The sequence below is a fragment of the Stenella coeruleoalba genome (assembly GCF_951394435.1).
Source record: "Stenella coeruleoalba genome assembly, contig: scaffold_89, whole genome shotgun sequence".
Lineage (NCBI taxonomy): Eukaryota > Metazoa > Chordata > Mammalia > Artiodactyla > Delphinidae > Stenella > Stenella coeruleoalba.
Genome location: NW_027646015.1, coordinates 77,493 through 100,792, shown reverse-complemented (window position 1 = coordinate 100,792; position 23,300 = coordinate 77,493). Strand labels below are relative to the sequence as shown.

Sequence of the window (23,300 nt, the reverse complement as noted above, 5' to 3'; positions counted from 1 at the left end):
CTGCAGGTTTGTGAATTACAGTGCCCCTGAGCTCCTTTCTTCAACTCGCTTTCTTGTGACCTGGCCGCAACACCGCAGGATGGCTTCAGGCCCTAATCTGGTTCCAGCCCGGCATGCTGAGCCTTTGGTTAATTCCTCTTCCTGGTGGGAAATGAGAGTTAAATTTGCCCGTCCAGACACCTCCAGCTAGCCTCTCATTGGTTCTCGCTATTCCTGTTCATCTTCCGCAGAAATTGCAAACTGGGCCAAACAGGAGGTTAAAGGGACTGACTCTCCAAGTGGGGAGAGTGTTAGTAAAGCGTCTGGAATGTTGCACCCGAGTACCAGGGGAGGAAAACTGAGACATATTTGAACACGTCTCCCGATCACATGGTTGATCATACTCTAGGTTCCACATGCATGTTTTAGCTGAAGGAAGAATACCTTAAACCTGGGTAGTTGAAACCCGTGGAATGGGTACCATGCAATATGACTTCAAAGGGTCTTCATTTGCTCACCGAACCTCTCCAATCCTATCACTGCTGCGTTTATGCCCCTGTACACATGCTTGATTCTCTTTCGGAGACATAGCAATCCATAGGTTTTAAGATACTTACTAGTCAGGTACATTCTTAGGCGTTTAATATGCGGTGTTGAGTCCATTTCGTTGAGCAAGGAGTAGCTCTTGTCTATTCCATATTTGGCTTAAGGAACTTTATCTGTGCTCATTTCAATCTCTGGTTTTATGCAGCACCCCAACTCACCTTTCCCCTTAAGCAAGCATAAGTTGTTTTTCTAAATTTGAGACCCTGTTCTGTTTTGGAATGCAGTTCCTGTGTAGCCAAGTTTACATTCCGTGTATTAGTGATATCTTATGATGTTTCTTTTTCTGTGTGACTTATTTCAGTTAGAATCATCGTACCTGAATCCACTCATTATGCTGCTACGGGCCTGATGACATAGATTTCATTGCTGAGTGATACTGCATTGTACGTAAGTACCACAAGTTCTTTATCCATTTTTCACTTTCTGTGATATTGAACTTGTACGGTAAACGAGGTTCTTGTAAACGGAGGCGTCCCAAACTTTGGGGTGGCTGTGTCTTTTTGATTTTAATTTCCCTAAGCTATAGGACCATAAGTGGAAGTGCCCTAGGCTCTGTTGCTTTGTTTTTTAGATGTTTCAGGAAACACCATACACTTCTCCCGAGTGTCTGTTGGCAATTTACATCCCACCCATCTGCATAACAAGGCTCCCCGTTCTCAATGGCCTGTTGCCTTTCTGGATTTTACACTTTTTTCAGATGGCCCTTTTGACCGGGGGGAAGTGAGACTTCATTGTAGTGCAGATTTCCTTTGCAAGCTTGTTTGGTTGGCCAAAAAGTGCGTATGCGTTTTTTCCTGAATATATTCAGGAAAAAACGCATACGCCCTTTTTGGCCAAGTGCATCATTGTGGACGTTCTGCCTCTTTTCCTATGCTTTCAATGCAATTCCAGTCTACCTCCTGAAATCGGTTTCCTGCAATTCTGCCCCGCTTTGAAGTCCTCTTGGCAGCCTTACTTCAGTCTATTTTTGGACGATAGCTGTCATTTATAACTCTGCAGGTTTGTGAATTACAGTGCCCCTGAGCTCCTTTCTTCAATTCGCTTTCTTGTGACCTGGCCGCAACACCGCAGGATGGCTTCAGGCCCTAATCTGGTTCCGGCCCGGCATGCTGAGTCTTTGGTTAATTCCTCTTCCTGGTGGGAAATGAGAGTTAAATTTGCCCGTTCAGACACCTCCAGCTAGTCTCTCATTGGTTCTCGCTATTCCTGTTCATCTTCCGCAGAAATTGCAAACTGGGCCAAACAGGAGGTTAAAGGGACTGACTCTCCAAGTCGGGAGAGTGTTAGTAAAGCGTATGGAATGTTGCACCCGAGTACCAGGGGAGGAAAACTGAGACATATTTGAACACGTCTCCCGTTCACATGGTTGATCATACTCTGGGTTCCACATGCATGTTTTAACTGAAGGAAGAATACCTTAAACCTGGGTAGTTGAGACCCGTGAAATGGGTACCATGCAATATGACTTCAAAGGGTCTTCATTTGCTCACCGAACCTCTCCAATCCTATCACTGCTGCGTTTATGCCCCTGTACACATGCTTGATTCTCTTTCGGAGACATAGCAATCCATAGGTTTTAAGATACTTACTAGTCAGGTACATTCTTAGGCGTTTAATATGGGGTTTTGAGTCCATTTCGTTGAGCAAGGAGTAGCTCTTGTCTATTCCATATTTGGCTTAAGGAACTTTATCTGTGCTCATTTCAATCTCTGGTTTTATGCAGCACCCCAACTCACCTTTCCCCTTAAGCAAGCATAAGTTGGTTTTCTAAATTTGAGACGCTGTTCTGTTTTGGAATGCAGTTCCTGTGTAGCCAAGTTTACATTCCGTGTATTAGTGATATCTTATGATGTTTCTTTTTCTGTGTGACTTATTTCAGTTAGTATCATCGTACCTGAATCCACTCATTATGCTGCTACGGGCCTGATGACATAGATTTCATTGCTGAGTGATACTGCATTGTACGTTAGTACTACAAGTTCTTTATCCATTTTTCACTTTCTGTGATATTGAACTTGTACGGTAAACGAGGTTCTTGTAAACGGAGGTGTCCCAAACTTTGGGGTGGCTGTGTCTTTTTGATTTTAATTTCCCTAAGCTATAGGACCATAAGTGGAAGTGCCCTAGGCTCTGTTGCTTTGTATTTCAGATGTTTCAGGAAACACCATACACTTCTCCCGAGTGGTTGTTGGCAATTTACATCCCGCCCATCAGCATAACAAGGCTCCCAGTTCTCCATGGCCTGTCCTGCCTTTCTGGATTTTACACTTTTTTCAGATGGCCCTTTTGACCGGGGGGAAGTGAGACTTCATTGTAGTGCAGATTTCCTTTGCAAGCTTGCTTGGTTGGCCAAAAAGGGCGTATGCGTTTTTTCCTGAATATATTCAGGAAAAAACGCATACGCCCTTTTTGGCCAAGTGCATCATTGTGGACGTTCTGCCTCTTTTCCTATGCTTTCAATGCAATTCCAGTCTACCTCCTGAAATCGGTTTCCTGCAATTCTGCCCCGCTTTCAAGTCCTCTTGGCAGCCTTACTTCAGTCTATTTTTGGACGATAGCTGTCATTTATAACTCTGCAGGTTTGTGAATTACAGTGCCCCTGAGCTCCTTTCTTCAACTCGCTTTCTTTTGAGCTGGCCGCAACACCGCAGGATGGCTTCAGGCCCTAATCTGGTTCTGGCATGGCACGCTGAGCCTTTGGTTAATTCCTCTTCCTGGTAGGAAATGAGAGTTAAATTTGCCCGTCCAGACACCTCCAGCTAGTCTCCATTGGTTCTCGCTATTCCTGTTCATCTTCCGCAGAAATTGCAAACTGGGCCAAACAGGAGGTTAAAGGGACTGACTCTCCAAGTCGGGAGAGTGTTAGTAAAGCGTCTGGAATGTTGCACCCGAGTACCAGGGTACGAAAACTGAGACATATTTGAACACGTCTCCCGATCACATGGTTGATCATACTCTAGGTTCCACATGCATGTTTTAGCTGAAGGAAGAATACCTTAAACCTGGGTAGTTGAAACCCGTGGAATGGGTACCATGCAATATGACTTCAAAGGGTCTTCATTTGCTCACCGAACCTCTCCAATCCTATCACTGCTGCGTTTATGCCCCTGTACACATGCTTGATTCTCTTTTGGAGACATAGCAATCCATAGGTTTTAAGATACTTACAAGTCAGGTACATTCTTAGGCGTTTAATATGCGGTGTTGAGTCCATTTCGTTGAGCGAGGAGTAGCTCTTGTCTATTCCATATTTGGCTTAAGGAACTTTATCTGTGCTCATTTCAATCTCTGGTTTTATGCAGCACCCCAACTCAACTTTACCCTTAAGCAAGCATAAGTTGGTTTTCTAAATTTGAGTCCCTGTTCTGTTCTGTAATTCAGTTCCTGTGTAGCCAAGTTTACATTCCGTGTATTACTGATATCTTATGATGTTTCTTTTTCTGTGTGACTTACTTCAGTTAGAATCATCATACCTGAATCCACTCATTGTGCTGCTAAGGGCCTGATGACACAGATTTCATTGCTGAGTGATATTGCTTTGTAAGTAAATACCACAACTTCTTTATCCATTTTTCACTTTCTGCGATGTTGAACTTGTACTGTAAACGAGGTTCTTGTAAACAGAGCCGTTCCAAACTTTGGGGTGGCTGTGTGTTTTTGATTTTAATTTCCCTAAGCTATAGGACCATAAGTGGAAGTGCCCTAGGTTCTGTTGCTTTGTTTTTTAGATGTTTCAGGAAACACCATACACTTCTCCCGAGTGGTTGTTGGCAATTTACATCCCGCCCATCAGCATAACAAGGCTCCCAGTTCTCCATGGCCTTTCCTGCCTTTCTGGATTTTACACTTTTTTCAGATGGCCCTTTTGACCGGGGAGAAGTGAGACTTCATTGTAGTGCAGATTTCCTTTGCAAGCTTGCTTGGTTGGCCAAAAAGGGCGTATGCGTTTTTTCCTGAATATATTCAGGAAAAAACGCATACGCCCTTTTTGGCCAAGTGCATCATTGTGGACGTTCTGCCTCTTTTCCTATGCTTTCAATGCAATTCCAGTCTACCTCCTGAAATCGGTTTCCTGCAATTCTGCCCCGCTTTGAAGTCCTCTTGGCAGCCTTACTTCAGTCTATTTTTGGACGATAGCTGTCATTTATAACTCTGCAGGTTTGTGAATTACAGTGCCCCTGAGCTCCTTTCTTCAACTCGCTTTCTTGTGACCTGGCCGCAACACCGCAGGATGGCTTCAGGCCCTAATCTGGTTCCGGCCCGGAATGCTGAGCCTTTGGTTAATTCCTCTTCCTGGTGGGAAATGAGAGTTAAATTTGCCCGTCCAGACACCTCCAGCTAGCCTCTCATTGGTTCTCGCTATTCCTGTTCATCTTCCGCAGAAATTGCAAACTGGGCCAAACAGGAGGTTAAAGGGACTGACTCTCCAAGTGGGGAGAGTGTTAGTAAAGCGTCTGGAATGTTGCACCCGAGTACCAGGGGAGGAAAACTGAGACATATTTGAACACGTCTCCCGTTCACATGGTTTATCATACTTGGGTTCCACATGCATGATTTAGCTGAAGGAAGAATACCTTAAACCTGGAGAGTTGAGACCCGTGGAATGGGTACCATGCAATATGACTTCAAAGGGTCTTCATTTGCTCACCGAACCTCTCCAATCCTATCACTGCTGCGTTTATGCCCCTGTACACATGCTTGATTCTCTTTTGGAGACATAGCAATCCATAGGTTTTAAGATACTTACTAGTCAGGTACATTCTTAGGCGTTTAATATGCGGTGTTGAGTCCATTTCGTTGAGCAAGGAGTAGCTCTTGTCTATTCCATATTTGACTTAAGGAACTTTATCTGTGCTCATTTCAATCTCTGGTTTTATGCAGCACCCCAACTCACCTTTACCCTTAAGCAAGCATAAGTTGTTTTTCGAAATTTGAGACCCTGTTCTGTTTTGGAATGCAGTTCCTGTGTAGCCAAGTTTACATTCCGTGTATTAGTGATATCTTATGATGTTTCTTTTTCTGTGTGACTTATTTCAGTTAGAATCATCATACCTGAATCCACTCATTATGCTGCTACGGGCCTGATGACATAGATTTCATTGCTGAGTGATACTGCATTGTACGTAAGTACCACAAGTTCTTTATCCATTTTTCACTTTCTGTGATATTGAACTTGTACGGTAAACGAGGTTCTTGTAAACGGAGGCGTCCCAAACTTTGGGGTGGCTGTGTCTTTTTGATTTTAATTTCCCTAAGCTATAGGACCATAAGTGGAAGTACCCTAGGCTCTGTTGCTTTGTTTTTTAGATGTTTCAGGAAACACCATACACTTCTCCCGAGTGGTTGTTGGCAATTTACATCCCGCCCATCAGCATAACAAGGCTCCCAGTTCTCCATGGCCTGTCCTGCCTTTCTGGATTTTACACTTTTTTCAGATGGCCCTTTTGACCGGGGGGAAGTGAGACTTCATTGTAGTGCAGATTTCCTTTGCAAGCTTGCTTGGTTGGCCAAAAAGGGCGTATGCGTTTTTTCCTGAATATATTCAGGAAAAAACGCATACGCCCTTTTTGGCCAAGTGCATCATTGTGGACGTTCTGCCTCTTTTCCTATGCTTTCAATGCAATTCCAGTCTACCTCCTGAAATCGGTTTCCTGCAATTCTGCCCCGCTTTCAAGTCCTCTTGGCAGCCTTACTTCAGTATATTTTTGGACGATAGCTGTCATTTATAACTCTGCAGGTTTGTGAATTACAGTGCCCCTGAGCTCCTTTCTTCAACTCGCTTTCTTTTGAGCTGGCCGCAACACAGCAGGATGGCTTCAGGCCCTAATCTGGTTCCGGTACGGCACGCTGAGCCTTTGGTTATTTCCTCTTCCTGTTGGGAAATGAGAGTTAAATTTGCCCGTCCAGAAACCTCCAGCTAACCTCTCATTGGTTCTCGCTATTCCTGTTCATCTTCCGCAGAAATTGCAAACTGGGCCAAACAGGAGGTTAAAGGCGCTGACTCTCCAAGTGGGGAGAGTGTTAGTAAAGCGTCTGGAATGTTGCACCCGAGTACCAGGGGAGGAAAACTGAGACATATTTGAACACGTCTCCCGTTCACATGGTTGATCATACTTGGGTTCCACATGCATGTTTTAGCTGAAGGAAGAATACCTTAAACCTGGAGAGTTGAGACCCGTGGAATGGGTACCATGCAATATGACTTCAAAGGGTCTTCATTTGCTCACCGAACCTCTCCAATCCTATCACTGCTGCGTTTATGCCCCTGTACACATGCTTGATTCTCTTTCGGAGACATAGCAATCCATAGGTTTTAAGATACTTACTAGTCAGGTACATTCTTAGGCGTTTAATATGCGGTGTTGAGTCCATTTCGTTGAGCAAGGAGTAGCTCTTGTCTATTCCATATTTGACTTAAGGAACTTTATCTGTGCTCATTTCAATCTCTGGTTTTATGCAGCACCCCAACTCACCTTTACCCTTAAGCAAGCATAAGTTGGTTTTCTAAATTTGAGACCCTGTTCTGTTCTGTAATTCAGTTCCTGTGTAGCCAAGTTTACATTCCGTGTATTACTGATATCTTATGATGTTTCTTTTTCTGTGTGACTTACTTCAGTTAGAATCATCATACCTGAATCCACTCATTGTGCTGCTAAGGGCCTGATGACACAGATTTCATTGCTGAGTGATATTGCTTTGTAAGTAAATACCACAACTTCTTTATCCATTTTTCACTTTCTGCGATGTTGAACTTGTACTGTAAACGAGGTTCTTGTAAACAGAGCCGTTCCAAACTTTGGGGTGGCTGTGTCTTTTTGATTTTAATTTCCCTAAGCTATAGGACCATAAGTGGAAGTGCCCTAGGTTCTGTTGCTTTGTTTTTTAGATGTTTCAGGAAACACCATACACTTCTCCCGAGTGGTTGTTGGCAATTTACATCCCGCCCATCAGCATAACAAGGCTCCCAGTTCTCCATGGCCTGTCCTGCCTTTCTGGATTTTACACTTTTTTCAGATGGCCCTTTTGACGGGGGGAAGTGAGACTTCATTGTAGTGCAGATTTCCTTTGCAAGCTTGCTTGGTTGGCCAAAAAGGGCGTATGCGTTTTTTCCTGAATATATTCAGGAAAAAACGCATACGCCCTTTTTGGCCAAGTGCATCATTGTGGACGTTCTGCCTCTTTTCTTATGCTTTCAATGCAATTCCAGTCTACCTCCTGAAATCGGTTTCCTGCAATTCTGCCCCGCTTTCAAGTCCTCTTGGCAGCCTTACTTCAGTCTATTTTTGGACGATAGCTGTCATTTATAACTCTGCAGGTTTGTGAATTACAGTGCCCCTGAGCTCCTTCCTTCAACTCGCTTTCTTTTGAGCTGGCCGCAACACCGCAGGATGGCTTCAGGCCCTAATCTGGTTCCGGTACGGCACGCTGAGCCTTTGGTTATTTCCTCTTCCTGTTGGGAAATGAGAGTTAAATTTGCCCGTCCAGACACCTCCAGCTAGCCTCTCATTGGTTCTCGCTATTCCTGTTCATCTTCCGCAGAAATTGCAAACTGGGCCAAACAGGAGGTTAAAGGCGCTGACTCTCCAAGTGGGGAGAGTGTTAGTAAAGCGTCTGGAATGTTGCACCCGAGTACCAGAGGAGGAAAACTGAAACATATTTGAACACGTCTCCCGATCACATGGTTGATCATACTCTGGGTTCCACATGCATATTTTAGCTGAAGGAAGAATACCTAAAACCTGGGTAGTTGAAACCCGTGGAATGGGTACCATGCAATATGACTTCAAAGGGTCTTCATTTGCTCACCGAACCTCTCCAATCCTATCACTGCTGCGTTTATGCCCCTGTACACATGCTTGATTCTCTTTCGGAGACATAGCAATCCATAGGTTTTAAGATACTTACTAGTCAGGTACATTCTTAGGCGTTTAATATGCGGTGTTGAGTCCATTTCCTTGAGCAAGGAGTAGCTCTTGTCTATTCCATATTTGACTTAAGGAACTTTATCTGTGCTCATTTCAATCTCTGGTTTTATGCAGCACCCCAACTCACCTTTACCCTTAAGCAAGCATAAGTTGGTTTTCTAAATTTGAGACCCTGTTCTGTTCTGTAATTCAGTTCCTGTGTAGCCAAGTTTACATTCCGTGTATTACTGATATCTTATGATGTTTCTTTTTCTGTGTGACTTACTTCAGTTAGAATCATCATACCTGAATCCACTCATTGTGCTGCTAAGGGCCTGATGACACAGATTTCATTGCTGAGTGATATTGCTTTGTAAGTAAATACCACAACTTCTTTATCCATTTTTCACTTTCTGCGATGTTGAACTTGTACTGTAAACGAGGTTCTTGTAAACAGAGCCGTTCCAAACTTTGGGGTGGCTGTGTCTTTTTGATTTTAATTTCCCTAAGCTATAGGACCATAAGTGGAAGTGCCCTAGGTTCTGTTGCTTTGTTTTTTAGATGTTTCAGGAAACACCATACACTTCTCCCGAGTGGTTGTTGGCAATTTACATCCCGCCCATCAGCATAACAAGGCTCCCAGTTCTCCATGGCCTGTCCTGCCTTTCTGGATTTTACACTTTTTTCAGATGGCCCTTTTGACCGGGGGGAAGTGAGACTTCATTGTAGTGCAGATTTCCTTTGCAAGCTTGCTTGGTTGGCCAAAAAGGGCGTATGCGTTTTTTCCTGAATATATTCAGGAGAAAACGCATACGCCCTTTTGGGCCAAGTGCATCATTGTGGACGTTCTGCCTCTTTTCCTATGCTTTCAATGCAATTCCAGTCTACCTCCTGAAATCGGTTTCCTGCAATTCTGCCCCGCTTTCAAGTCCTCTTGGCAGCCTTACTTCAGTCTATTTTTGGACGATAGCTGTCATTTATAACTCTGCAGGTTTGTGAATTACAGTGCCCCTGAGCTCCTTTCTTCAACTCGCTTTCTTTTGAGCTGGCCGCAACACCGCAGGATGGCTTCAGGCCCTAATCTGGTTCTGGCATGGCACGCTGAGCCTTTGGTTATTTCGTCTTCCTGTTGGGAAATGAGAGTTAAATTTGCCCGTCCAGACACCTCCAGCTAGCCTCTCATTGGTTCTCGCTATTCCTGTTCATCTTCCGCAGAAATTGCAAACTGGGCCAAACAGGAGGTTAAAGGGACTGACTCTCCAAGTGGGGAGAGTGTTAGTAAAGCGTCTGGAATGTTGCACCCGAGTACCAGAGGAGGAAAACTGAAACATATTTGAACACGTCTCCCGATCACATGGTTGATCATACTCTGGGTTCCACATGCATATTTTAGCTGAAGGAAGAATACCTAAAACCTGGGTAGTTGAAACCCGTGGAATGGGTACCATGCAATATGACTTCAAAGGGTCTTCATTTGCTCACCGAACCTCTCCAATCCTATCACTGCTGCGTTTATGCCCCTGTACACATGCTTGATTCTCTTTCGGAGACATAGCAATCCATAGGTTTTAAGATACTTACTAGTCAGGTACATTCTTAGGCGTTTAATATGCGGTGTTGAGTCCATTTCGTTGAGCAAGGAGTAGCTCTTGTCTATTCCATATTTGGCTTAAGGAACTTTATCTGTGCTCATTTCAATCTCTGGTTTTATGCAGCACCCCAACTCACCTTTCCCCTTAAGCAAGTATAAGTTGGTTTTCTAAATTTGAGACCCTGTTCTGTTTTGGAATGCAGTTCCTGTGTAGCCAAGTTTACATTCCGTGTATTAGTGATATCTTATGATGTTTCTTTTTCTGTGTGACTTACTTCAGTTAGAATCATCATACCTGAATCCACTCATTGTGCTGCTAAGGGCCTGATGACACAGATTTCATTGCTGAGTGATATTGCTTTGTAAGTAAATACCACAACTTCTTTATCCATTTTTCACTTTCTGTGATATTGAACTTGTACGGTAAATGAGGTTCTTGTAAACGGAGGCGTCCCAAACTTTGGGGTGCTGTGTCTTTTTGATTTTAATTTCCCTAAGCTATAGGACCATAAGTGGAAGTGCCCTAGGCTCTGTTGCTTTGTTTTTTAGATGTTTCAGGAAACACCATACACTTCTCCCGAGTGGTTGTTGGCAATTTACATCCCGCCCATCAGCATAACAAGGCTCCCAGTTCTCCATGGCCTGTCCTGCCTTTCTGGATTTTACCCTTTTTTCAGATGGCCCTTTTGACCGGGGGGAAGTGAGACTTCATTGTAGTGCAGATTTCCTTTGCAAGCTTGCTTGGTTGGCCAAAAAGGGCGTATGCGTTTTTTCCTGAATATATTCAGGAAAAAACGCATACGCCCTTTTTGGCCAAGTGCATCATTGTGGACGTTCTGCCTCTTTTCCTATGCTTTCAATGCAATTCCAGTCTACCTCCTGAAATCGGTTTCCTGCAATTCTGCCCCGCTTTCAAGTCCTCTTGGCAGCCTTACTTCAGTCTATTTTTGGACGATAGCTGTCATTTATAACTCTGCAGGTTTGTGAATTACAGTGCCCCTGAGCTCCTTTCTTAAACTTGCTTTCTTGTGACCTGGCCGCAACACCGCAGGATGGCTTCAGGACCTAATTTGGTTCCGGCACGGCACGCTGAGCCTTTGGTTATTTCCTCTTCCTGGTGGGAAATGAGAGTTAAATTTGCCCGTCCAGACACCTCCAGGTAGTCTCTCATTGGTTCTCGCTATTCCTGTTCATCTTCCGCAGAAATTGCAAACTGGGCCAAACAGGAGGTTAAAGGCGCTGACTCTCCAAGTGGGGAGAGTGTTAGTAAAGCATCTGGAATGTTGCACCCGAGTACCAGGGGAGGAAAACTGAGACATATTTGAACACGTCTCCCGTTCACATGGTTGATCATACTTGGGTTCCACATGGATGTTTTAGCTGAAGGAAGAATACCTTAAACCTGGAGAGTTAAGACCCGTGTAATGGGCACCATGCAATACGACTTCAAAGGGTCTTCATTTGCTCACCGAACCTCTCCAATCCTATCACTGCTGCGTTTATGCCCCTATACACATGCTTGATTCTCTTTCGGAGACATAGCAATCCATAGGTTTTAAGATACTTACTAGTCAGGTACATTCTTAGGCGTTTAATATGCGATGCTGCGTCCATTTCGTTGAGCAAGGAGTAGCTCTTGTCTATTCCATATTTGACTTAAGGAACTTTATCTGTGCTCATTTCAATCTCTGGTTTTATGCAGCACCCCACCTCACCTTTACCCTTAAGCAAGCATAAGTTGGTTTTCTAAATTTGAGACCCTGTTCTGTTCTGTAATTCAGTTCCTGTGTAGCCAAGTTTACATTCCGTGTATTACTGATATCTTATGATGTTTCTTTTTCTGTGTGACTTACTTCAGTTAGAATCATCATACCTGAATCCACTCATTGTGCTGCTAAGGGCCTGATGACACAGATTTCATTGCTGAGTGATATTGCTTTGTAAGTAAATACCACAACTTCTTTATCCATTTTTCACTTTCTGCGATGTTGAACTTGTACTGTAAACGAGGTTCTTGTAAACAGAGGCGTCCCAAACTTTGGGGTGGCTGTGTTTTTGATTTTAATTTCCCTAAGCTATAGGACCCTAAGTGGCAGTGCCCTAGGCTCTGTTGCTTTGTTTTTTAGATGTTTCAGGAAACACCATACACTTCTCCTGAGTGTCTGTTGGCAATTTACATCCCGCCCATCAGCATAACAAGGCTCCCAGTTCTCCATGGACCTGTCCTGCCTTTCTGGATTTTACACTTTTTTCAGATGGCCCTTTTGACCGGGGGGAAGTGAGACTTCATTGTAGTGCAGATTTCCTTTGCAAGCTTGCTTGGTTGGCCAAAAAGGGCGTATGCGTTTTTTCCTGAATATATTCAGGAAAAAACGCATACGCCCTTTTTGGCCAAGTGCATCATTGTGGACGTTCTGCCTCTTTTCCTATGCTTTCAATGCAATTCCAGTCTACCTCCTGAAATCGGTTTCCTGCAATTCTGCCCCGCTTTCAAGTCCTCTTGGCAGCCTTACTTCAGTCTATTTTTGGACGATAGCTGTCATTTATAACTCTGCAGGTTTGTGAATTACAGTGCCCCTGAGCTCCTTTCTTCAACTCGCTTTCTTGTGACCTGGCCGCAACACCGCAGGATGGCTTCAGTCCCTAATCTGGTTCCGGCCCGGCACACTGAGCCTTTGGTTAATTCCTCTTCCTGGTGGGAAATGAGAGTTAAATTTGCCCGTCCAGACACCTCCAGCTAGCCTCTCATTGGTTCTCGCTATTCCTGTTCATCTTCCGCAGAAATTGCAAACTGGGCCAAACAGGAGGTTAAAGGCGCTGACTCTCCAAGTGGGGAGAGTGTTAGTAAAGCGTCTGGAATGTTGCACCCGAGTACCAGGGTAGGAAAACTGAGACATATTTGAACACATCTCCCGATCACATGGTTGATCATACTCTAGGTTCCACATGCATGTTTTAGCTGAAGGAAGAATACCTTAAACCTGAGTAGTTGAAACCCGTGGAATGGGTACCATGCAATATGACTTCAAAGGGTCTTCATTTGCTCACCGAACCTCTCCAATCCTATCACTGCTGCGTTTATGCCCCTGTACACATGCTTGATTCTCTTTCGGAGACATAGCAATCCATAGGTTTTAAGATACTTACTAGTCAGGTACATTCTTAGGCGTTTAATATGGGGTGTTGAGTCCATTTCGTTGAGCAAGGAGTAGCTCTTGTCTATTCCATATTTGGCTTAAGGAACTTTATCTGTGCTCATTTCAATCTCTGGTTTTATGCAGCACCCCAACTCACCTTTACCCTTAAGCAAGAATAAGTTGGTTTTCTAAATTTGAGACCCTGTTCTGTTCTGTAATTCAGTTCCTGTGTAGCCAAGTTTACATTCCGTGTATTACTGATATCTTATGATGTTTCTTTTTCTGTGTGACTTATTTCAGTTAGAATCATCATACCTGAATCCACTCATTGTGCTGCTAAGGGCCTGATGACACAGATTTCATTGCTGAGTGATATTGCTTTGTAAGTAAATACCACAACTTCTTTATCCATTTTTCACTTTCTGCGATGTTGAACTTGTACTGTAAACGAGGTTCTTGTAAACAGAGCCGTTCCAAACTTTGGGGTGGCTGTGTCTTTTTGATTTTAATTTCCCTAAGCTATAGGACCATAAGTGGAAGTGCCCTAGGTTCTGTTGCTTTGTTTTTTAGATGTTTCAGGAAACACCATACACTTCTCCCGAGTGGTTGTTGGCAATTTACATCCCGCCCATCAGCATAACAAGGCTCCCAGTTCTCCATGGCCTGTCCTGCCTTTCTGGATTTTACACTTTTTTCAGATGGCCCTTTTGACCGGGGGGAAGTGAGACTTCATTGTAGTGCAGATTTCCTTTGCAAGCTTGCTTGGTTGGCCAAAAAGGGCGTATGCGTTTTTTCCTGAATATATTCAGGAAAAAACGCATACGCCCTTTTTGGCCAAGTGCATCATTGTGGACGTTCTGCCTCTTTTCCTATGCTTTCAATGCAATTCCAGTCTACCTCCTGAAATCGGTTTCCTGCAATTCTGCCCCGCTTTCAAGTCCTCTTGGCAGCCTTACTTCAGTCTATTTTTGGACGATAGCTGTCATTTATAACTCTGCAGGTTTGTGAATTACAGTGCCCCTGAGCTCCTTTCTTCAACTCGCTTTCTTGTGACCTGGCCGCAACACCGCAGGATGGCTTCAGGCCCTAATCTGGTTCCGGTACGGCACGCTGAGCCTTTGGTTATTTCCTCTTCCTGTTGGGAAATGAGAGTTAAATTTGCCCGTCCAGACACCTCCAGCTAGCCTCTCATTGGTTCTCGCTATTCCTGTTCATCTTCCGCAGAAATTGCAAACTGGGCCAAACAGGAGGTTAAAGGGACTGACTCTCCAAGTCGGGAGAGTGTTAGTAAAGCGTCTGGAATGTTGCACCCGAGTACCAGGGGAGGAAAACTGAGACATATTTGAACACGTCTCCTGATCACATGGTTGATCATACTCTAGGTTCCACATGCATGTTTTAGCTGAAGGAAAAATACCTTAAACCTGGGTATTGAAACCCGTGGAATGGGTACCATGCAATATGACTTCAAAGGGTCTTCATTTGCTCACCGAACCTCTCCAATCCTATCACTGCTGCGTTTATGCCCCTGTACACATGCTTGATTCTCTTTTGGAGACATAGCAATCCATAGGTTTTACGATACTTACTAGTCAGGTACATTCTTAGGCGTTTAATATGCGGTGTTGAGTCCATTTCGTTGAGCAAGGAGTAGCTCTTGTCTATTCCATATTTGACTTAAGGAACTTTATCTGTGCTCATTTCAATCTCTGGTTTTATGCAGCACCCCAACTCACCTTTACCCTTAAGCAAGCATAAGTTGGTTTTCTAAATTTGAGACCCTGTTCTGTTCTGTAATTCAGTTCCTGTGTAGCCAAGTTTACATTCCGTGTAGTACTGATATCTTATGATGTTTCTTTTTCTGTGTGACTTATTTCAGTTAGAATCATCATACCTGAATCCACTCATTGTGATGCTAAGGGCCTGATGACACAGATTTCATTGCTGAGTGATATTGCTTTGTAAGTAAATACCACAACTTCTTTATCCATTTTTCACTTTCTGCGATGTTGAACTTGTACTGTAAACGAGGTTCTTGTAAACAGAGGCGTCCCAAACTTTGGGGTGGCTGTGTCTCTTTTATTTTAATTTCCCTAATCTATAGGACCATAAGTGGCAGTGCCCTAGGCTCTGTTGCTTTGTTTTTTAGATGTTTCAGGAAACACCATACACTTCTCCCGAGTGTCTGTTGGCAATTTACATCCCGCCCATCAGCATAACAAGGCTCCCAGTTCTCCATGGCCTGTCCTGCCTTTCTGGATTTTACACTTTTTTCAGATGGCCCTTTTGACCGGGGGGAAGTGAGACTTCTTGTAGTGCAGATTTCCTTTGCAAGCTTGCTTGGTTGGCCAAAAAGGGCGTATGCGTTTTTTCCTGAATATATTCAGGAAAAAACGCATACGCCCTTTTTGGCCAAGTGCATCATTGTGGACGTTCTGCCTCTTTTCCTATGCTTTCAATGCAATTCCAGTCTACCTCCTGAAATCGGTTTCCTGCAATTCTGCCCCGCTTTCAAGTCCTCTTGGCAGCCTTACTTCAGTCTATTTTTGGACGATAGCTGTCATTTATAACTCTGCAGGTTTGTGAATTACAGTGCCCCTGAGCTCCTTTCTTCAACTCGCTTTCTTGTGACCTGGCCGCAACACCGCAGGATGGCTTCAGGCCCTAATCTGGTTCCGGCCCGGCATGCTGAGCCTTTGGTTAATTCCTCTTCCTGGTGGGAAATGAGAGTTAAATTTGCCCGTCCAGACACCTCCAGCTAGCCTCTCATTGGTTCTCGCTATTCCTGTTCATCTTCCGCAGAAATTGCAAACTGGGCCAAACAGGAGGTTAAAGGGACTGACTCTCCAAGTGGGGAGAGTGTTAGTAAAGCATCTGGAATGTTGCACCCGAGTACCAGGGGAGGAAAACTGAGACATATTTGAACACGTCTCCCGATCACATGGTTGATCATACTCTAGGTTCCACATGCATGTTTTAGCTGAAGGAAGAATACCTTAAACCTGGGTAGTTGAAACCCGTGGAATGGGTACCATGCAATATGACTTCAAAGGGTCTTCATTTGCTCACCGAACCTCTCCAATCCTATCACTGCTGCGTTTATGCCCCTGTACACATGCTTGATTCTCTTTCGGAGACATAGCAATCCATAGGTTTTAAGATACTTACTAGTCAGGTACATTCTTAGGCGTTTAATATGGGGTGTTGAGTCCATTTCGTTGAGCAAGGAGTAGCTCTTGTCTATTCCATATTTGGCTTAAGGAACTTTATCTGTGCTCATTTCAATCTTTGGTTTTATGCAGCACCCCAACTCACCTTTACCCTTAAGCAAGAATAAGTTGGTTTTCTAAATTTGAGACCTTGTTCTGTTCTGTAATTCAGTTCCTGTGTAGCCAAGTTTACATTCCGTGTAGTACTGATATCTTATGATGTTTCTTTTTCTGTGTGACTTATTTCAGTTAGAATCATCATACCTGAATCCACTCATTGTGCTGCTAAGGGCCTGATGACACAGATTTCATTGCTGAGTGATATTGCTTTGTAAGTAAATACCACAACTTCTTTATCCATTTTTCACTTTCTGCGATGTTGAACTTGTACTGTAAACGAGGTTCTTGTAAACAGAGCCGTTCCAAACTTTGGGGTGGCTGTGTCTTTTTGATTTTAATTTCCCTAAGCTATAGGACCATAAGTGGAAGTGCCCTAGGTTCTGTTGCTTTGTTTTTTAGATGTTTCAGGAAACACCATACACTTCTCCCGAGTGGTTGTTGGCAATTTACATCCCGCCCATCAGCATAACAAGGCTCCCAGTTCTCCATGGCCTGTCCTGCCTTTCTGGATTTTACACTTTTTTCAGATGGCCCTTTTGACCGGGGGGAAGTGAGACTTCATTGTAGTGCAGATTTCCTTTGCAAGCTCGCTTGGTTGTCCAAAAAGGGCGTATGCGTTTTTTCCTGAATATATTCAGGAAAAAACGCATACGCCCTTTTTGGCCAAGTGCATCATTGTGGACGTTCTGCCTCTTTTCCTATGCTTTCAATGCAATTCCAGTCAACTCCTGAAATCGGTTTCCTGCAATTCTGCCCCGCTTTCAAGTCCTCTTGGCAGCCTTACTTCAGTCTATTTTTGGACGATAGCTGTCATTTATAACTCTGCAGGTTTGTGAATTACAGTGCCCCTGAGCTCCTTTCTTCAACTCGCTTTCTTTTGAGCTGGGCGCAACACCACAGGATGGCTTCAAGCCCTAATCTGGTTCCGGTACGGCACGCTGAGCCTTTGGTTATTTCCTCTTCCTGGTGGGAAATGAGAGTTAAATTTGCCCGTCCAGACACCTCCAGCTAGCCTCTCATTGGTTCTCGCTATTCCTGTTCATCTTCCGCAGAAATTGCAAACTGGGCCAAACAGGAGGTTAAAGGCGCTGACTCTCCAAGTGGGGAGAGTGTTAGTAAAGCGTCTGGAATGTTGCACCCGAGTACCAGGGGAGGAAAACTGAGACATATTTGAACACGTCTCCCGTTCACATGGTTGATCATACTTGGGTTCCACATGCATGTTTTAGCTGAAGGAAGAATACCTTAAACCTGGAGAGTTGAGACCCGTGGAATGGGTACCATGCAATATGACTTCAAAGGGTCTTCATTTGCTCACCGAACCTCTCCAATCCTATCACTGCTGCGTTTATGCCCCTGTACACATGCTTGATTCTCTTTTGGAGACATAGCAATCCATAGGTTTTACGATACTTACTAGTCAGGTACATTCTTAGGCGTTTAATATGCGGTGTTGAGTCCATTTCGTTGAGCAAGGAGTAGCTCTTGTCTATTCCATATTTGACTTAAGGAACTTTATCTGTGCTCATTTCAATCTCTGGTTTTATGCAGCACCCCAACTCACCTTTCCCCTTAAGCAAGCATAAGTTGGTTTTCTAAATTTGAGACCCTGTTCTGTTCTGTAATTCAGTTCCTGTGTAGCCAAGTTTACATTCCGTGTATTACTGATATCTTATGATGTTTCTTTTTCTGTGTGACTTATTTCAGTTAGAATCATCATACCTGAATCCACTCATTGTGATGCTAAGGGCCTGATGACACAGATTTCATTGCTGAGTGATATTGCTTTGTAAGTAAATACCACAACTTCTTTATCCATTTTTCACTTTCTGCGATGTTGAACTTGTACTGTAAACGAGGTTCTTGTAAACAGAGGCGTCCCAAACTTTGGGGTGGCTGTGTCTCTTTGATTTTAATTTCCCTAAGCTATAGGACCATAAGTGGCAGTGCCCTAGGCTCTGTTGCTTTGTTTTTTAGATGTTTCAGGAAACACCATACACTTCTCCCGAGTGTCTGTTGGCAATTTACATCCCGCCCATCAGCATAACAAGGCTCCCAGTTCTCCATGGCCTGTCCTGCCTTTCTGGATTTTACACTTTTTTCAGATGGCCCTTTTGACCGGGGGGAAGTGAGACTTCTTGTAGTGCAGATTTCCTTTGCAAGCTTGCTTGGTTGGCCAAAAAGGGCGTATGCGTTTTTTCCTGAATATATTCAGGAAAAAACGCATACGCCCTTTTTGGCCAAGTGCATCATTGTGGACGTTCTGCCTCTTTTCCTATGCTTTCAATGCAATTCCAGTCTACCTCCTGAAATCGGTTTCCTGCAATTCTGCCCCGCTTTCAAGTCCTCTTGGCAGCCTTACTTCAGTCTATTTTTGGACGATAGCTGTCATTTATAACTCTGCAGGTTTGTGAATTACAGTGCCCCTGAGCTCCTTTCTTCAACTCACTTTCTTGTGACCTGGCCGCAACACCGCAGGATGGCTTCAGGCCCTAATCTGGTTCCGGCCCGGCATGCTGAGCCTTTGGTTAATTCCTCTTCCTGGTGGGAAATGAGAGTTAAATTTGCCCGTCCAGACACCTCCAGCTAGCCTCTCATTGGTTCTCGCTATTCCTGTTCATCTTCCGCAGAAATTGCAAACTGGGCCAAACAGGAGGTTAAAGGGACTGACTCTCCAAGTGGGGAGAGTGTTAGTAAAGCGTCTGGAATGTTGCACCCGAGTACCAGGGGAGGAAAACTGAGACATATTTGAACACGTCTCCCGATCACATGGTTGATCATACTCTAGGTTCCACATGCATGTTTTAGCTGAAGGAAGAATACCTTAAACCTGGGTAGTTGAAACCCGTGGAATGGGTACCATGCAATATGACTTCAAAGGGTCTTCATTTGCTCACCGAACCTCTCCAATCCTATCACTGCTGCGTTTATGCCCCTGTACACATGCTTGATTCTCTTTCGGAGACATAGCAATCCATAGGTTTTAAGATACTTACTAGTCAGGTACATTCTTAGGTGTTTAATATGGGGTGTTGAGTCCATTTCGTTGAGCAAGGAGTAGCTCTTGTCTATTCCATATTTGGCTTAAGGAACTTTATCTGTGCTCATTTCAATCTCTGGTTTTATGCAGCACCCCAACTCACCTTTACCCTTAAGCAAGAATAAGTTGGTTTTCTAAATTTGAGACCTTGTTCTGTTCTGTAATTCAGTTCCTGTGTAGCCAAGTTTACATTCCGTGTAGTACTGATATCTTATGATGTTTCTTTTTCTGTGTGACTTATTTCAGTTAGAATCATCATACCTGAATCCACTCATTGTGCTGCTAAGGGCCTGATGACACAGATTTCATTGCTGAGTAATATTGCTTTGTAAGTAAATACCACAACTTCTTTATCCATTTTTCACTTTCTGCGATGTTGAACTTGTACTGTAAACGAGGTTCTTGTAAACAGAGCTGTTCCAAACTTTGGGGTGGCTGTGTCTTTTTGATTTTAATTTCCCTAAGCTATAGGACCATAAGTGGAAGTGCCCTAGGTTCTGTTGCTTTGTTTTTTAGATGTTTCAGGAAACACCATACACTTCTCCCGAGTGTCTGTTGGCAATTTACATCCCGCCCATCAGCATAACAAGGCTCCCAGTTCTCCATGGCCTGTCCTGCCTTTCTGGATTTTACACTTTTTTCAGATGGCCCTTTTGACCGGGGGGAAGTGAGACTTCATTGTAGTGCAGATTTCCTTTGCAAGCTTGCTTGGTTGGCCAAAAAGGGCGTATGCGTTTTTTCCTGAATATATTCAAGAAAAAACGCATACGCCCTTTTTGGCCAAGTGCATCATTGTGGACGTTCTGCCTCTTTTCCTATGCTTTCAATGCAATTCCAGTCTACCTCCTGAAATCGGTTTCCTGCAATTCTGCCCCGCTTTCAAGTCCTCTTGGCAGCCTTACTTCAGTCTATTTTTGGACGAAAGCTGTCATTTATAACTCTGCAGGTTTGTGAATTACAGTGCCCCTGAGCTCCTTTCTTCAACTTGCTTTCTTGTGACCTGGCGGCAACACCGCAGGATGGCTTCAGGCCCTAATCTGGTTCCGGCATGGCACGCTGAGCCTTTCGTTATTTCCTCTTCCTGGTGGGAAATGAGAGTTAAATTTGCCCGTCCAGACACCTCCAGCTAGTCTCTCATTGGTTCTCGCTATTCCTGTTCATCTTCCGCAGAAATTGCAAACTGGGCCAAACAGGAGGTTAAAGGCGCTGACTCTCCAAGTGGGGAGAGTGTTAGTAAAGCGTCTGGAATGTTGCACCCGAGTACCAGGGGAGGAAAACTGAGACATATTTGAACACGTCTCCCGATCACATGGTTGATCATACTCTAGGTTCCACATGCATGTTTTAGCTGAAGGAAGAATACCTTAAACCTGGAGAGTTAAGACCCGTGTAATGGGTACCATGCAATATGACTTCTAAGGGTCTTCATTTGCTCACCAAACATCTCCAATCCTATCACTGCTGCGTTTATGCCCCTGTACACATGCTTGATTCTCTTTCGGAGACATAGCAATCCATAGGTTTTACGATACTTACTAGTCAGGTACATTCTTAGGCGTTTAATATACGGTGTTGAGTCCATTTCGTTGAGCAAGGAGTAGCTCTTGTCTATTCCATATTTGACTTAAGGAACTTTATCTGTGCTCATTTCAATCTCTGGTTTTATGCAGCACCCCAACTCACCTTTACCCTTAAGCAAGCATAAGTTGGTTTTCTAAATTTGAGACCCTGTTCTGTTCTGTAATTCAGTTCCTGTGTAGCCAAGTTTACATTCCGTGTATTACTGATATCTTATGATGTTTCTTTTTCTGTGTGACTTACTTCAGTTAGAATCATCATACCTGAATCCACTCATTGTGCTGCTAAGGGCCTGATGACACAGATTTCATTGCTGAGTGATATTGCTTTGTAAGTAAATACCACAACTTCTTTATCCATTTTTCACTTTCTGCGATGTTGAACTTGTACCGTAAACGAGGTTCTTGTAAACAGAGCCGTTCCAAACTTTGGGGTGGCTGTGTCTTTTTGATTTTAATTTCCCTAAGCTATAGGACCATAAGTGGAAGTGCCCTAGGTTCTGTTGCTTTGTTTTTTAGATGTTTCAGGAAACACCATACACTTCTCCCGAGTGGTTGTTGGCAATTTACATCCCGCCCATCAGCATAACAAGGCTCCCAGTTCTCCATGGCCTGTCCTGCCTTTCTGGATTTTACACTTTTTTCAGATGGCCCTTTTGACCTGGAAGAAGTGAGACTTCATTGTAGTGCAGATTTCCTTTGCAAGTTTGCTTGGTTGGCCAAAAAGGGCGTATGCGTTTTTTCCTGAATATATTCAGGAAAAAACGCATACGCCCTTTTTGGCCAAGTGCATCATTGTGGACGTTCTGCCTCTTTTCCTATGCTTTCAATGCAATTCCAGTCTACCTCCTGAAATCGGTTTCCTGCAATTCTGCCCCGCTTTCAAGTCCTCTTGGCAGCCTTACTTCAGTCTATTTTTGGACGATAGCTGTCATTTATAACTCTGCAGGTTTGTGAATTACAGTGCCCCTGAGCTCCTTTCTTCAACTCGGTTTCTTTTGAGCTGGCCGCAACACCGCAGGATGGCTTCAGGCCCTAATCTGGTTCCGGCACGGCACGCTGAGCCTTTCGTTATTTCCTCTTCCTGGTGGGAAATGAGAGTTAAATTTGCCCGTCCAGACACCTCCAGCTAGTCTCTCATTGGTTCTCGCTATTCCTGTTCATCTTCCGCAGAAATTGCAAACTGGGCCAAACAGGAGGTTAAAGGCGCTGACTCTCCAAGTGGGGAGAGTGTTAGTAAAGCGTCTGGAATGTTGCACCCGAGTACCAGGGGAGGAAAACTGAGACATATTTGAACACGTCTCCCGATCACATGGTTGATCATACTTGGGTTCCACATGCATGTTTTAGCTGAAGGAAGAATACCTTAAACCTGGAGAGTTAAGACCCGTGGAATGGGTACCATGCAATATGACTTCAAAGGGTCTTCATTTGCTCACCGAACCTCTCCAATCCTATCACTGCTGCGTTTATGCCCCTGTACACATGCTTGATTCCCTTTCGGAGACATAGCAATCCATAGGTTTTAAGATACTTACTAGTCAGGTACATTCTTAGGCGTTTAATATGCGGTGTTGAGTCCATTTCGTTGAGCAAGGAGTAGCTCTTGTCTATTCCATATTTGGCTTAAGGAACTTTATCTGTGCTCATTTCAATCTCTGGTTTTATGCAGCACCCCAACTCACCTTTACCCTTAAGCAAGCATAAGTTGGTTTTCTAAATTTGAGACCCTGTTCTGTTCTGTAATTCAGTTCCTGTGTAGCCAAGTTTCCATTCCGTGTATTACTGATATCTTATGATGTTTCTTTTTCTGTGTGACTTACTTCAGTTAGAATCATCATACCTGAATCCACTCATTGTGCTGCTAAGGGTCTGATGACACAGATTTCATTGCTGAGTGATATTGCTTTGTAAGTAAATACCACAACTTCTTTATCCATTTTTCACTTTCTGCGATGTTGAACTTGTACTGTAAACGAGGTTCTTGTAAACAGAGCCGTTCCAAACTTTGGGGTGGCTGTGTCTTTTTGATTTTAATTTCCCTAAGCTATAGGACCATAAGTGGAACTGCCCTAGGTTCTGTTGCTTTGTTTTTTAGATGTTTCAGGAAACACCATACACTTCTCCCGAGTGGTTG

General features: G+C 43.9%; 1 long non-coding RNA gene across 2 annotated transcripts in view; it reads left to right on the top strand.

Moving 5' to 3' along the window:
• LOC307181393 overlaps window positions 1–23,076 on the top strand; it is a 439,679-nt gene extending 416,603 nt beyond the window's left edge. Inside the window, exon 4 of one of the 2 annotated variants that reach the window (XR_013826650.1) lies at window positions 22,996–23,076. This is a non-coding gene — a long non-coding RNA (uncharacterized lncRNA). Of the gene's footprint in view, window positions 1–19,836; window positions 19,918–22,995 lie in introns of those variants that run through there. The other variant, XR_013826651.1, reaches the window with a different exon arrangement.
• Window positions 23,077–23,300: the final 224 nt, after the last annotated feature.